The sequence below is a fragment of the Sceloporus occidentalis genome, unplaced genomic scaffold (genome assembly GCF_023333645.1).
Source record: "Sceloporus occidentalis isolate IW3139 unplaced genomic scaffold, rSceOcc1.0.p SCAF_5, whole genome shotgun sequence".
Classification (NCBI taxonomy): Eukaryota; Metazoa; Chordata; class Lepidosauria; order Squamata; family Phrynosomatidae; genus Sceloporus; species Sceloporus occidentalis.
The window spans coordinates 78,978,856-78,995,801 of NW_028316985.1; positions in this window are offsets into that span (position 1 = coordinate 78,978,856).

The following is a 16,946-nucleotide window of genomic DNA, read 5'->3' on the forward strand; positions in this document are numbered from 1 at the left end:
CACTGAATCAAGGAAACCACACAGAGGTTTCGTCCAAACTAGGTTAGGCACACTGGTATATTATTTATCTCTGGAGCTTATTTTAAACCCCTTCATTATGAGTATCTTTAGCTACTAAGGTAATGTCACCCTAAGGAGCAATAAGCTGTTTAGTTATCCTGAAGAAGAGTCTATTTACTAGATACACACTCCTTTACTGCTGAGTTAGATTCTTTCTTTTCTGTGTTCCTCCCTTTAAATTATCACCATTTCTTTCATCCTTCCTTTCCTTTACTTCTTTTCATTGATTGCCAGTGGTCAAAATGGAGTTATGGTCCTCAAGATGGTACTACAGTGAAAGAGCTCCCCCAAATGGATTATAGTTTATTTGGATTATGCAGTCATTAGTGAAATAATTAAAAATTGCTTGAAATAAAATCTTACTTTACAATGATTTAAGTACAGTCAACACCTGAATCTCTAAACAGATATCCATAAAAACAGACTTTTTTAAAAGTGAAAAATTCACATTGTAAATTTCCCACATGATCACTTCAGTACTCCATGTCCCCATTTTACAGAAATAAGCATTTCACTAATGGCTTGGGTATATAGATAACCCTGTCCATGTACAGAAAACGTGTGTGTTGTGTTGTGTGCCTTCAAGTCTTTTCTGGCAACCCTAAGGCAAGCCTGTCATGTCAAGGTTCTCTTTGCAAGATTTGTTCAGAGGAGGTTTGCCATTGTTTTTTCCTGAGGCTGAGAACATGTGACTTGCCCAAGGTTACCCAGTGGATTTCATGGTCAAGCGGGGAATTGACCCCTGGTATCCAGAATCATAGTGCAACCATCAAACCACTACACTACAGGGGGATTGTATTGCCCACTGCATTCAGAGCTCTACACATATACAAGGGTAGATTCTCATCTAAAATACAATCTTTCCCACTATATTTCAAACAATAGAAAATGAGAGTGTACCTTTGTTACTTTTGTACACAACTTTTGGGACAATGTGTTCCATAGTCAGATGGGAATTTCCCAACACTGGACATCTATTCAGAAGTATGGTGGGTTTGGATTTCTTTTGTGTGTGTGTGTGTGTTTTGCTTGTTCCCAAGTGATGCTCATTCAAAGAGGGTGATATTAATGTTAACATGACTGCTGCTTATTCAAAGAGGGTGATATTAATGTAAACCATTATGCAGAAGACAGGGGCAATACAGGCCGGCACTTTATGCCAACCTGTAGGTGAAGCCATGGCACAGCTTCCACATGCTGGCTGCTGTGGTTCTGCCCCCTTCATGCCATGATGCCACGTGCCCTTCTAGATGGCGTGTGGCATCATGGTGTGGCCCTGGCGCTGCATCTAGATGGTGCAGCACCAAAAGGGCATCACAAAGCCTCATCACTGTGCCTGTGATGCCCTTTAGAGGGTGCAAAAAGGAGCGCTTTTTTGAGGCTCCTTTTTGTGCTCTCTAGAGGCCGGATCGGGGCCATGGCATTCGGTTGTCATAGCACCATTCTGGACAGTAATGGGGCGCTCTGCATAGCCCCACAGTCTTTTCTAAGGGTCTAGTTAACAGAGAAAGTTGAGGGAGTAGAGGAAAGGGCAAAAATTATGAGCAAAAGTGTATGATAGGTGAAAGAAATGTTAGAACAGGACAATACTTCTCCCCTGATCATGTGATTAGGAGGGGACTTTGTTGGCCTTTCAGGAGAGAGACCACATGCTTAAAGATAAATGGCATGAAATGTGGCTGTTTGGAGGGAAGCAGGGGTGAAACCAAAGGCTATTTAGGACTGCTGTCCCCCGATCTCCCTCTTCTCTGAAGTGCTGGTCCACCCTCCCACCTCTACATCAGTGTGAGATCAGTTCTGCTCACTTTGGGGCTGGGTAGGAATTTTCTCCTATTTCCAAGGGATAAGCTGCTGGCCAGATAAATAACTGCTCACAAATAGGACTTTAATCTTTGTTCCGATACTTACAATAGACTATCAGAGTGCTTCACCAGACTCCTATATATAACCATCATCACACTGAGCATTCACATTCTTATATACATCCTCCCTCCTGGGATTTTGAGTCCATCTCTCTCCTGGGATGTCACCCAGTTTCCTGTCACCTGGCAGCTGTGAGTCTGCAGAATTGAAACTTGCTAGTTTCACCTCTTGCCCCTCTGTCATCAGCTTCCTGTGACTCAGGACTCTCCAACTGTTGAGTCACCATGTCTGCCACCTTGTCATATTTGTCCCAGTTCCAGGCTATAGCCACATCTCTGACATTTTCTATCCAGAATGCTCTGTACTCTGACACCTTCAGAGATCCAAATTTGCAATCCCATGGTGGTTTGACCCTTCTGGTGATCCAGGCTGTTTACTTCGACCCCCTGGTGTATAATAATTATCGGCCTGTTTCACTGCTGCCATTTTTAGGGAAGGTGATCGACAGGGCGGTTGCAATCCAGCTTCAGGGGGTCTTGGATGATACGGATTATCTGGACCCATTTCAAACTGGCTTTCGGGCAGGTTATGGGGTTGAGACGGCCATGGTCGCCTTGGTCGATGATCTCCGTCTGGGCATCGACAGGGGAAGCGTGTCCCTGTTGGTGCTCTTGGACATCTCAGCGGCTTTCGATACCATAGACCATGGTATCCTTCTGGGACGCCTGGCAGAGGTGGGAATCGGGGGCACTGCGCTCCAGTGGTTCCGGTCCTACCTCTCCGGGAGGTCCCAGATGGTGCAGCTGGGAGACGTGTGCTCCGATGAGAGGGCCCTTAAAACTGGGGTCCCTCAGGGAGCCATTCTGTCTCCCATGCTATTTAACATTTACATGAAACCGTTGGGAGAGATCATCCGGAGACATGGGGCGCGGGGTTATCAGTACGCTGATGACACCCAGATCATTTTCTCTATGTCTCCGACTGATGCAGTGACCGAGGATGGTGTCTCTCCTCTCGTGGCCTGTTTGGAGTCAGTAATGGGCTGGATGAGGGAAAACCGACTAAAGCTGAATCCAGAGAAAACGGAGGTACTCGTGATAGGTTCCCCTGGTCCAGGAATGGCGGTGGTTCCACCTGTCCTGAACGGGGTCACGCTCCCTGTGAAGGACTCTGTGCGCAGTCTGGGGGTGCTTCTTGACTCGTCCCTTCACCTGACTGCTCAGGTGAATGCGACGGTCAAGAGCACCTGTTATCAGCTTCGGCTTCTTCGCCAGCTGCGCCCATACCTGGCCCAGAGGGACCTTGAAACTGTGGTACATGCCCTGGTAACCTCGAGATTGGATTTCTGCAATGGACTCTACATGGGACAGCCCTTGTACCTAACCCGGAAGCTTCAATTGGTGCAGAACATGGCTGCAAGGCTGGTCACTGGCATGTCCAGGGCCAGCCATATAACACCGGTTTTAAAAAACCTCCATTGGCTGCCCATTTGCTTCCGGGCGCAATACAAGGTGCTGGTAATGACCTATAAAGTCCTAAATGGCTTGGGCCCAGGTTACCTGAAGGACCGCCTCTCCCCATACATTCCGCCTCGCACCCTCAGAACATCTGGGCAGCAACTCCTTAGGGTTCCCGGGGCGAGGTTATCCTCCACTTCTAGGAGGTCTTTCTCCATCGCCACCCCGGCCCTTTGGAACACGCTGCCCATAGAGCTCCGCTCAGTCACCTCCCTGGCCCAATTTAAACGGGAGCTGAAGACCCACCTGTTTAATATCGCATTCCCCGATTAGTCCTCATAGACCCCCCCGCCATAAGGCCGCACAGGCAATGGTTTGCTAACCCGGGGGCATTTGTTGTTGTTGTTGTTTTTTTTTTTTTTTTTTTTTTTTTGCTTTTGTACTGTTTGTATTTTAATATTGTATAATGGAATTTTATGTAATTTTAACTATTGTGAACCGCCCTGATCTTTGGAAGGGCGGTATACAAATAAACCATTTATTATTATTATTTATTACTTCTTATTAAAACATGTATTCTCAGGCTGCTTTGTCTTTGGCTTACTCTTTCCCAAACCTAAAGCACAGAGTGGCATGCAATATGTTAGCTAGTACCACAAATATCGACATAATAAAATTTACAAAGTATGTATTTCTGAGTGTTACACCTATTACTACTATTACATAAGTATTTGTGTGTAATAAAAATGACAGAACAAAGAATACACACACACACACACACCCCTGCATCTTTGGACACATCCTTGAGTGTTCCTTGGAAATGTTGAGGGAGGAATCAGAGTTCACCTCTAATCCTCTGTATTGTTTCAGATAAATAATATGTGCTGTGCTTCAGAAAATCCTACCTCAAAAGTCAGAGCTGTTCAGTCTGTCTTTTCTTCCAGATCTGCTCAAAGGCTGTGAGTACAGATTTATTTCCTCCCCACTTCTTTTCTTTGTCAAAGCAAAACATGTTACACGGTTTAAGGGTTCACATCCCACTGCATTTCCTTCTTTTATAGGTTAAAACTACAAGACAAATAACATGAAACATCCATCTGATAAGGATTTTGTACCTTCCATTCTTGTTCATCAAAAGCAGAAGACAGTCTACCTTTTTAACTTCATAAAATATTCCAGCACCTGAATCACATTTTGTCGCATTTCTCCAAATCTCACATATCCCCCTGCCCAAACCTTGTTGCAAGTTGTGATTCTCCCCCTCTATCCTAAATAAAAATGTTTGCATGTTTTGGTGCATACTTTTCTTAACATCCAGACTTCAAAACACTTTTTCCTTTGCATTTCTTCTACACACAAAAAGCATGTTAGTGCACATATATTTGTTTGAAATTCCATGAGAAAAACAAACCAAAATGAATCTAAGCATGCATATTCATTCCGACGATAGAAACCCAAAATATGTGTACGAGATTTTGTTAATAGTTTCACTGATCAAACTCATTAAATTCATTATTCATTCAGATCAATTCATTAAAAAGTTAATGGAAATTTCTCCTCCATTCCTAACCTTATTTTCAGCTCCAATTTTATCTTTTTCCTGCTTGGCCTTTTCTGGCATCTCTGTACAGCTGTCAAGAACACTTGAAACCAATGTAGATTTTTTTTCATTTATTTTTTTCTTACTTCAGAGTTTGCTAGAAGATTGAATGCAGACATTTTACTGATCTTTGCTGTACTGACATGGTACTTAAATCTTTCCATGTGGAAATATGCTCAGATGGCAGGCAATGATTAAACATTAACATGCATGCAGATAATGACTCTTTCTTCCCTTTCTTCAGTTCTTCACTTTTAGAATCAGTGATTTTAATTGGAAAATGTAATGCCAAGGTAAAGTTCTTGAACTCATCTAGAGATGGCTATAGAGTTTCTTCCAAAAAAAAATTATTGCTGTCACATAATGACACAATTTACAAGACAGAGAAATACAAAAACAAGTGACTGAAACACAACAGATATAAAGAATTTTTTTAAATAACACAAAACACTTAGGTAATGACTTCCTTCCATGCATTCCTTGCTATTACTGACACTTATTGTTTCATCTTGTACTGAACGTAACTGTATAATTCTACTTTTAAAACATAAAATCATGCTATACCTTTAGTTTAATACTATCAAGTATAGTTAAAAGTTTTGTATTTATACGTAAACAGTCATTATAATAATTACCATTGTTAATGCAATTCCTATTTCTTTCCACCTAACTGTCTTTATACATAACTTCTTTACTTTATATTCTACTAATTTAAAACTATGACATCTCCCCAACATTTTTTCAGATACTCATATAGTACATGCCATTCTTTTTAAATAAATTCTGGAGATGCCTATAGAGTTTCATGTGACTGGGAACACTGATCTGCCAGTCTACCTGATAAGATTCCAAGTGACTGAGTTCTTATAAGGTGTCCAATCATGCTGAACTCTTTTAGTGGTTAGTGATAGCTAAATCCAGCTACAGTTCTGCTGCAAGTCATTCCTGTCAAAACACAGAGGTCACAGACAGAGAGAATGGTGGATCAGAATGTTATAATGCCTGAACAGACCTCTTGTCTTGTGGCTCTGAGAAAGATTGCATGTACAAGGGATTCATGGCAGATAGGAGCAGACATTATAATGCTACACTGTCTGGCTTTAACATCATAGATGTTCATTGGCATCTTAATCAAAGGAATCTACCTCAATATAGTGCAGAAAACTTGAAAACTCTTGATACATGATGCTTCCCTTTCTCTTGGTCTGGAGAAGGCTTTCTCTTGCTCCTGCCAAGATCACAGGCTTGCCTAGTGAGGACACAAGAAAGACTCCTTCTCAGTGGCAGCTTACACCTCAGTCTTCTCCAGTTTACACTTTAGTCACTGCTAGCACAATCTGTAACAAAAATAAAGGACACAACGAGCTGATTTTCTCAACATCATGCACTTAGGGATCAATGATGACACTGGCAATATTTCATTAATATACCATAATAACTTCCAGGTGGTAATTATGGCTTTATAATACCCCCTCATAGAAAGAATACAGCTTGGCACCGCTTTAACTGACATGGCTCAGACCTATGGAATCCTGGGATTTGTAGTTTGTTGTGGCACCAGAGCTCTCTGAGAGAGAAAGCTAAATATTTCACAAAGTTACAAATCCCAGAATTCCATAGCAGTGAGTCATGACAGTTAAAGCAGTGTCAAACTGCATTATTTCTGCAGTGCAGATGCATCCTTTGTCTTTAAAAGAATTAAAACCAACATGTTGTGTGCCTTCAAGTTGTTTTCAACTTATAGCGACCCTCAGGAAAACCTATCACAGGGTTTTCTTGGCAAGTTTCTTCAGAGGGGTTTGTCATTGCCTTTCCCTGAGGCTGAGAGAGTGTGACTTGCCCAAGGTCACCCAGTGAGTTTTCGTGGATGAGTGGGAATTGAAACCCTTGTCTGCAGAGGCCTAGTCCAATTCTCAAACCACTATGATACAACCTTTGCTTTTCAAAAAAAGTAAAATCCCAGGCTATTCCCAATTTACTATGAGCAAGCATGGTGTAGTGCTTTGAGACTATAGGAGAGCTAGGTTCAAATTTGTACTCAGCCCTGGAAATCCATTGAGTGAGCTAGGGCAAGTCATACTTTCTCAGCCTTAGGGGAAGACAATGATAAACCTGTTCTTAATATATCTTGCCAAGAATACCTCAAGAGACATCTACCATAATTTGGCATCAGCCTGAAGGAGCATAACAACAAAAGCATTTTGGATTAAAATTCCATGGGGCATACAGGAGTGCCAACAATGGTCTTTCCTAGTGGCTGAATATGTCAGCACCCTGTCAATGGGACCCATTCATGAATCCTACAGTTTCTCTTCCTAGTAGACAACCTGTAAGTTGCATATCCCTGCAATCCTAGAAGCTTTATCACTAGGGAGCAACTTGTAAAATTGCAAGTTATAAACATGGAATAAATTTCATTTAAAATTCACACAGTTTTTGCTTCCTCCATCAGATGCACACTGTAGACATATATTTGCAAATTATACACAATCCACACAGAGAAAAGAAACATATTTTCTTCCCAATTTAATAGTCTTTCATTATTCCCACCTTGATCCAAGTGGGAGAGGCGGGAAATATAAATAAATTATTTATTATTATTGAGGCCCGTTACAGACGGGCATAAAGCACGGACTGGGTCCATATTAGGCTTAGAAAGGGGCACCCCTTCCGGACGCCCCTAACCCTAATACGAACCAAGTCTGTACAAAATGGCGGCGCCCGTTCCACCCGGGGGCTGCCATCTTTACGTAGCGGACGCGCTGCGTCTGCACGACGCACGGCGCATATGATGCTGTGAGTGCACCATTGGCGCCTCGCGGCATCATATCCGCACCGCAAAGAGAAGCGCCATTTTGGCACTTCTTATTTGCAGCACGGAGGAGCCTCACGGTTTGGACGCTGGGGTTCCTCTGCGCTGCAAATGGCGGCGGCGGCAGACCGCCCATTCTGTGCGGTCTGTAACATGCCTATTATTATTATTTAAAAATACTTTTGTAGAAAAATCAAAGCTGTGTTGTTTCCCTTTATACTCATCTTTTTAAAATGGTTAGCCTTACAGTTCAGTACCACAGAATAATTGTCCTTTATTCACCTTCATAGCCTTCTGTTCAACCAAGGTGGAACCTTTGCAATTTCTTCCTTGGCAAAAATTGCCACATTCTGGAGTTCTTCTGTGGTTTTTTGCTCCTCAATGCTTGTTAGGACTTACTCAGAATTTCTCTTCTCAAAATGAGAGAAACTGGAACAGACTAGTAACCCTCTGGCTTGCAGCTACCACTCTGTTATATCCTCTCTAAACAAGTTGGAGAGCATAGGGAAACACACAATTCTTGGCAGTGATTGGATTAAATTAGAATAATTTACTTTGCTTACGGTGTCTAAATTGGTTTCATATTGAAAAGCCTGACACACTGATTAAGTTAACAGTGATTTTTTTTCCATATTCATAGGAACTTTATTTCATTTGCCACTATAAATAAGACAAATGAAGTCAGCACTGATGGGTGCTTCCCCTTATGATCTCTCTTACAAGGTAATGTCATTTTAATCAGTAGACAAAGAATGTTGCTGTGTGCGAATTGTGTGTATGGATGGATCTGCACATACATGGAGAAACACTTGAACATATAGCATTATTACATGTTGTTTTCAACTGTACCCTATGAAACTATTATTTATTGTTATAATTAAATCTCTGCGTATTTGCTGAGCTAAGCTTCTCCAGCTGAGTATTAGTAAATCATGGCAGAATTTCCTTCCAACTTCTATGTTCACTGAAAGCCTTTTCTCATATGCCTGGAGGTTATTTTAACAGGATTTTGTGAAAACTGTAATTATGATTATAACCTACAGGGGAGTGAAAATTTCTGTTTTTTATAAGAACTTTCTAAAATCCACACATTCCTCCCCGCCACAAATTTGATGTCAAGCACTTGAGCATCTTTGCCACATTATGGTTCACTAAAACCAACATGAGGGATTGGATAATGGGGCTTCATTGCTGAAACATTTATGTCCAACATGACTCTGTCAAATATCTGAAATGTGTAGATATTATTTACAGTTGTTCAAGTTACAATGGTAAAGAAAGCTATGGTCTAGAGGTGTATCTGCACTGTCAAAATAATGCAATTTGACACCACTTTAAGTGTTGTAGCACCATCCTATGGAATTCTGGGATTCCTAGTTTTACAAAATCTTTAGCCATCAATGAGTGATGATGCTCCAGAAAGCTACAACTCCTAGGATTCTGTGGGGTGGGTCATGGCAGTTAAAGTGGTGTCTAACTACATTATTTCTACATTGTAGATGCACCCTACCTCTATTTCTGAGTGATTTGTGAAAGAAACGTGGATCTAAAAGTGTCCTTTTCTGATAAATGATAGTTAAAAATTGATCCTGCCATTGTACTAAAATTGTGTAACTACAATAATATCTTGTCCGGAGCTATGTCCATTTCCTTTCATTTCCAGATGTCTTACTCTTGTTTGTGCCAATACTTACTTCTAGAATAAATAAATTTGGAGATGTTTTGCATTAGCACCAAAGAAAGTCTTTTGTCCACTTTCTTTCTTCCCATTTTATTTAATGACTATTATATAGTGGCATAGATTTCAAGGTCACCTCATCAAATCTCTCCTCCTTTATTGTATGACCCAATTGAATCTTCTCTATTTAATACTGTATCAAACTAATTAAATTGCATTTGTCTAAAATATTCTTTTTAAAGACACTTTGAAAGATAAGCTTTCATTTCACACATTTTCAATATCGCTTCAATCCTCCTGCAGCGCTTGGAAAATGAACACAGGCAGGGAGAGGACTTTCAATGTGACAGCTTTGATCTAGCATCTTATTTGTTTTGATTTCCAATTGATTGCCTAACCATAACTTATCATTTCTCTTGTAAAATTGAACAATAAAAGTAGGGGAAATATTTCCCATAATGCAAGTTATGAAATTACTATAGTATTTAATCTGCAGCATTAAAGCTAGTTCATACTATGGAAACTTCATCAGAAGTTCCCACTACCATATTTTAAAAAAAAGGATAACAGAGACTATTTCTCTGTTTAAAATGAGGAGTGTTACTGCCATTAGAGTTGACTGTCATAGTTTAGAAAGAAAAAGGCTGAATGAATGTAAGAGAGTTTCATATTTCATGTGTAAATTTACAGCGCTTTATAAAGGTTAATAATAATAATAATAATAATAATAATAATAATAATATTTTCTCAGCCTTTAAAGTAAATGAGAAGCAAGGAGAACATGTCAGTAGCCTTCCAATGCTATCCAATGATATTTTGTGAGTGACGTGCTAGGAATCATTTGTGTTCAACGGTGTTCAACATTTGCCAGAGAGGTACTGCATTAAAGTAACATCTATAAAAGAAAGGAAAGTGCGCACATGAAAATAGTGGTTGCTGCTACATCAATAACAGCAATGTTCAAATAACTGGAAATTTCCCAGCATTCTTACGGTTTATTTGTTTCCTTCATGTCTGATTTCAGAATCATCCACATGGGAGAGCTGGAGGTTAAGAAGTCAAGAGCTGTATCATGACTCTTTCACAAACAAAGAAGAGTGTGGTGTTTTATATTGTCGGCTCTTACAGGAAAAGTCTCTAGTGCTCACCAATGTTTTTCTTTGTATTTGGTTTCTTCTGCGATGGACAGGATGGTAAATAAGAGCAATGGGAGAAAAGGCAATTTCCTTCTGTTTTGTCATTTCATTGTAAATAGAGTGTTTGTATAACTGAAGTGGGTTTTCACAGATGATACCTCACCAAACCCATCCTAAAGAAGAACCTAATAATCTCTGAATTCACTAAGTATGTTTAAACCAGCCTCCCCATCTGTGATAGGGTTAATAACAGCACTGTCATACCTTACAGGGGTATTATAAAGTTTATGACTAGATGAATTTGTAGTGATTTGAACATTTGAAGTGCCAGAGAAATATTGAATTCTGTTAATAAACAGAAGTTATGTATACAAGGACAAATCAGAAATCATGTACACCAGACTCCTAGTATGTTAGGGTCAAGGTAGTTCTATGTAAAGAATTTTCATAGAATGTTTCCATGGAATTGCATTCAAATGTGATTCCTACACCTGATGTCTGATGAAGTTACCTTCAAAAAGCTGTCAAATGATACTGCTGCAAACAGAGCTTGATGCTTTCGAACATATGAAGGATCTCTCAAAGCTGCAATCCTATATATATATTTACTTGAGAAGCCATCCCACTGACCTTGTGAGCAAACGTATAGGAAGGGTATTTCTTTTTTAAAAGGCTTCACATATTATAGACACTGATAAACTGATCCAACTGGAGAGGCAGGATATAAATAAATTATTATTATTATTATTATTATTATTATTATTATTATTAAAAATCACTGCAGATATCTTTCTTCATTCCCTCAAAAGTGATCTTGTTCTTCTTGTTGTTGTATGCCTTCAGGTCATTTCTGATTAGCCCTAAGGTAACCCTATCATGGGGTTTTCTTGGCAGAATTTGTTTAGATGAGGTTTGCCATTGCCTTCCCCTGAAGCTGAGAGAGTATAACTTGCCCAAAGTCACCCAGTGGGTTTCCGTGGCCAAAGCAGGGATTTGAACCCTGGTCTCCCAGTGTCCTAGTTCAACACCCAAACCACTACATTACGCTGGCTCACAAGGTGATCCTATGCCTGTAAATGCCAAATGTGTGTGTGTGCACGCGCAAACGCATAACCTTTGAGGTGTCACATTGACAGCCAAGGCTCTGGTAAATGGAGTGGCATTCTGAGACCCAGGAGACCAAGCCAAGAAGGGGGGTTCTCATACATATCCCCCCTCCTTATTCAGGGGGTAACTTTGAAACAGAGGGATGAGTTCTACTCCCAATGAATATTTCCCCTCAGTAACTTAAAACTTCAGCTGAGTGTTTTGAAAAACAGGTTAGGCATCCAAAGGAAAAGGACACACAAAGTTACCAAGGGAATGCAAACACAACCATTGTAAGAGAGCTAGGTGTGAACAATTTTCAGTGTCTCACTCTCTGCAATGCTAGAAATTTGGAGACTGAAGAGAAATTTCTTTTGGATGGCAGTAGTCTTATTGAAAGGGCAATGCTCTCATTTTGCCCCAGTTACACTTCTCGTAGAAACCATAATATAAGGATCATTTTTAAAGTTCAAACCGTAATGCTGAAATTTAGGGACTGAAAGGAATTTCACAAGAAGGCAGAATAATTATTTTGTAGATAATGCCCCCTACAGCTGCACTCCTGTCTACCACACATAAATACTGGTGAACCTTTATAAATAGCTGCATTGGATTTGACTTCAAACAGTCAGAAACAAAAACGGTTTTAAAACAATAACATATAATGGATTATATGGAAAGCTTACACAAGTGCCACAAAGTAAATTCAAGTAAGCAAGGAATTTAGAGGCATTTCAAGAAGACATTAAAGGGGAAAACAGGTAGGAATGCCAAACACTTGGCATCATGTACAAGCTAACTTAGCAGTTGTCTTCATGCACCAAGGATTTTTGCCCTGGTAGTATGCAAGACTGACGTAAGTATCAGAGCACGAGTATGCCAGCAAACTGGCATTTATGTTGTTGCTATGTGTGTGTTTTAAACACACTCCCACCGTTATGGTTAAAACTGAGTTTTAGCTGAACAACGTAGAAATAACACTAAGGTTTGCCATTCAAAGATATAAGTGTACCACGTTCAGGGGAAAATATTCCTGCAGTTGATTCCAAAGCTTCTTTCTTGTTTCCTGTCAAGTTCGGGTTAATTAAAGAGCAAGAGCCCCACTCTCTCTTTTTGAAGGCAAAGTAAGAGGGGTGGGAAGAAGTCCTCTGGATACAAAGAAGCACTGCTTGGTACTGAAACTAAAAATATGGAAAACAGATCTGTCAGTCTGGCTAATGGTTCTGAATATTGATCACACACATTCTTTATTAGATTTTTGAGACAGATGATTGCAGTTTAGTACACAGTTAATGATCATTCTTATGCCAATCTCAGCAATGATAATTACTTTATGATTAGCACTGTGATTGAAAGCGGTGCAATTTTTACCCCCTCAAGATGTTTCTGATGACTTCTCTCTCCAGACAACATGTTGTCATGAATGGCTGATAATTATTATAAAGGCACACAGAAAAAAAGTTTTCCATAAATCTTTTACTTTTAATTCTATCACCCTTCTTTACCCTCCTTACTCTTTAACCCTCTTAACGCATTTAAATAGCAGTCACTGTGACATCATAGCTTGTCTTTTGTCTTTTTCAGTACCTGCCATGGAAGTACTGAGTGCTGCATCATACATGACAGACAGCACTGGCACATTCAAAGACCTTTACAGTCTTTATTGCAGCACATGGTGACAGAGGGGCTGTCTGAATGAGTAATATAACATGTATTCACCCTGTTTTGTGCCTTATATGTTTATATGATGCATGAGTCCAAAACGGCCTCCAGGGCATCAAAGAACAACCCCTTGCTCCAGCACTGAAGGAACATTCAGTTTAAGCCCAAGTGATGCAGGGCACAGGCAGCTGTGATGAAGAACCTGCAGTTCAAACTATTGCTGCTGCTCATCACATGTTGTACAGCAGCATCTTCCATGAGGCTGTCCAAGAGGATATGGACCTCCTGATCCCACCAGTAGGTGATTCAGTGAGCCTCCCTCCTGAAAGGCATTTGATGGTCTTGGGACCTCCACATGACTGCATGAGCATTTAACTGCTCTTGCACCACAGGGGGCTCAGTCCACCTTTCCCCTACCCAACCTGGACTCTCTCAGGCCAAATATAAACTAGGGCCATAATGGCATCCCCCAGGGCTGGCAAACGAAGCCATCAACTGGCCACCCAGGAGGCTTGGGAGGACAGAAATTGATACTTTTCAAATTTACAGCCATTGCTGTGTTTACATTAGCATCTGGCTCTATGGATTCACAACCAGTGACACCAGACTGGTGATGTGGCCCTTGTATGGTCTCTATGTGTGTCTATGTGTCTGTGTCCCCATGGGTAGATGGATGTCACAGAGTGTGTGCCTTCATACACACAACATCATAAATAGAAGTCTGTTGAGACATATTTATTGGTGTGCTTTTCAAGACAGGGTAAACACAGTGTACAGGGGCACCCATGACCCTGTGCCTCCACATGCTGTCCATTCACTATGGGGGTGGATCATATCTTCAATTTGTAGTAGAAGTTTGCTAGGATCCTACGCATCCCCTTGATCTTTGCCACTTTCTGTGCTTCCTGGTCCACCATGTATGCCCCCATGGTGTCCAGCACAAAGTGGTTCAAATGGCAGGGGGCCAGATCAAGAACCCAGCCCTGGGTCTTGGACAGGTTGTGCAGCATCCTGTCCAAGGTGATGAAGGAGATGACAGTCTCCTTGGTCACTTCCAGCATTCAGTCGCATGTCCAGCATGCTTTCAGGCAGTTGAAAGCCTTTCCATTATATTCCTTGTATAATTCAGGTGCCTGTTAAACAGTGCCTCCTTTGCATTACTGGTCACCTCTGGTATGGCTTTACTTACTGCTGACGTAGGGACTGTTGGAGAGTAGGAGTGGCTCAGTCTGCTAGCCCCTCAGGATGATGGTTGGGTTCTTGGGCATGAAGATGCTGTCCTCCATAGTTTCAAAGATGGCAGAGTTGTGCATGACACATGATTCTTTCTGCTCCAACTGATCTCCATGTCTGAAAGCACACCCTGTGGTCCCAGGTCCCCTGTAGTAGGGTGGAGTAGCTGTCCTGCTGGTTGATGAACTCTCTCTCACACACACACACACTCACACACACACACCACTCTGGTGGTGTGATCAGACAGTGGGATCCATCTACTGCACTGCTTGCAGAAACTGCATCTCAGTGAAGCCATCCATATTTGCAGGTGACGAGGACAGGGAAGGAGGGGAGGATGGTTAAAACTGTGCTGCATTTGTCATTGGCCACACGCAATGTAACATTTAAGGAAGCCCAGGGAGGGGGGCCATGACAGCGGATGCCCTCATAAGGTGGTCAGACATGCTATGATCACATTGTAACATGAGTACACCACAAGGGATGGGGTTGTATGCCACTGCCTATCTAACAGGTATTCCCCAGGTATGCAATGCATGGCAGCAGGTGCCTTTCCATGGCCAGGATGAGCTCCATGAATACCTCCCCCAAGGTGGTGCTGCTGACACTGAACTGCTGGGCAGAATGGCAATAGCTGCTGTGGTGGGCAAGCATTCAGATGGTGATCATGAGCCTCTTTTCCACTGGAATGGCTTTTCTCATGATAATGTTTACTTTCTCCATTTCCACATGAGGTTTCACCACTAATCTCTGGAAAAGAGTGTTGGAAATTCAGGATTAGTACTGCCATTGTGTTTTTTTTTTGTTTTGTTTTGTTTTTTGGGGGGGGGGTTGGGCTATGTAGCCATGTTCTAGAAGAGTTCATTCCTGACGTTTTGCCAGCATCTGTGGCTGGCATCTTCAGATAAGTGCTGTCATTGTTTGTCCACCCAGATGTGTGTGATGAAATGCTCCCACCAGTACTTGCTGGTTGGGTACATCCACCAGCATCATGGGAATGAGCATGATATCTGCTCTGCCTGTGCTCCCTATTATGGCTGCAGTGGTCCAGATGATAGCTGTGTGAAGGCATTGTGGGGACTCCCCCACCTCAGTGTCTGCAGCTGCTGGTGTACCTAGCAGTGGCCATCACACTTCATGCTAAGAGCAATGTCATATGTTCTGCACCCCAGTAGCCATGCCAACAGATTCCAGTATGACTGCCACTGCTGCCCACACCTGTCAGAAGGGCTCCATGATTGGGCTGTGCCAATTTGCAGGGGACACAGCTGATGGAAGGTTGTGTGATCATGCAACTCCAAAGGCAACCCAGATTTTCCCTCTGTATCTGCTCATTACCAGAGAGAATAGGGATGGGAATTAATTTCATTGGGTTAAAAATTCCTGCTAAAATGTCTCTCTCACACCTTTCCAGACTCATTGCTTACCAAAGATAATCTTACCCCTGAAATGCACTCCTCTGTGACATTTGCAGTGCCTTTCAGAGGAGCAAAATATGCACACGTACAAGTACGACATTCACATATCATTTTTTTTAAATTACAAATTTCTACAATGCACACAGTTGAAAAATCTACACAAGCACTTTTTAATCAATGGGGGAAATCTGGACAAAATGCATAGATTGAAAACGTGTATACAGATGAATACCTTTTTTGAATGCAAAGGATAACAGACACCTGGCACTATTTTTCTCTTGAAAGGAAAACATGATGTTTCACACCAGATATGAATTTTCATCATCCAGCTATCAATAGTTAGTCCATCCAGATGTTTCCATGTATGTACTATTTACACCTAAACATGGAGGGGGGGTGGGGTGGACACAGCCTAGCTGATATGAACAAATGATGGTAGAAGGATACAGACTGGATTTGTAGTGAAAGCAAGACTGCTAGATTTTCATGTCAAATAGCAGGACAATGAGATAAATATACACTGTTTCTCTTCAGGCTCAGTTGTTAATTAGATTTTAGATCTTATGGGGTCTAGGTATATATTTGGAACTACCATTGTTGGTAGTCAAGGGCTGCATCCACACTGCATAAATATTTCTGTTGGACTTGACTTTAACTGCCATGACTCAGTGCTATGAAATTTTGGGAACTGTAGTTTTGTGAAACTTTTAGCCTTCTCGGTTAGAGAGATTTGGTGCCACAACAAACTACAATCCCCAGAATTCCATAGTATTGAGTCATGACTATTAAAGTGGTGTCAAAATGTATTATTTTTTCAGTGTGGATGCAGGCCTAGACATCCTGACTGATTTTGTTTTAAAATTAAACACACGGGGGGGGGGGGGGGGGGGAGCACAAAATCAAAGGCAGATTGGATCTAGATTTCCCTAGGTATTTGTATC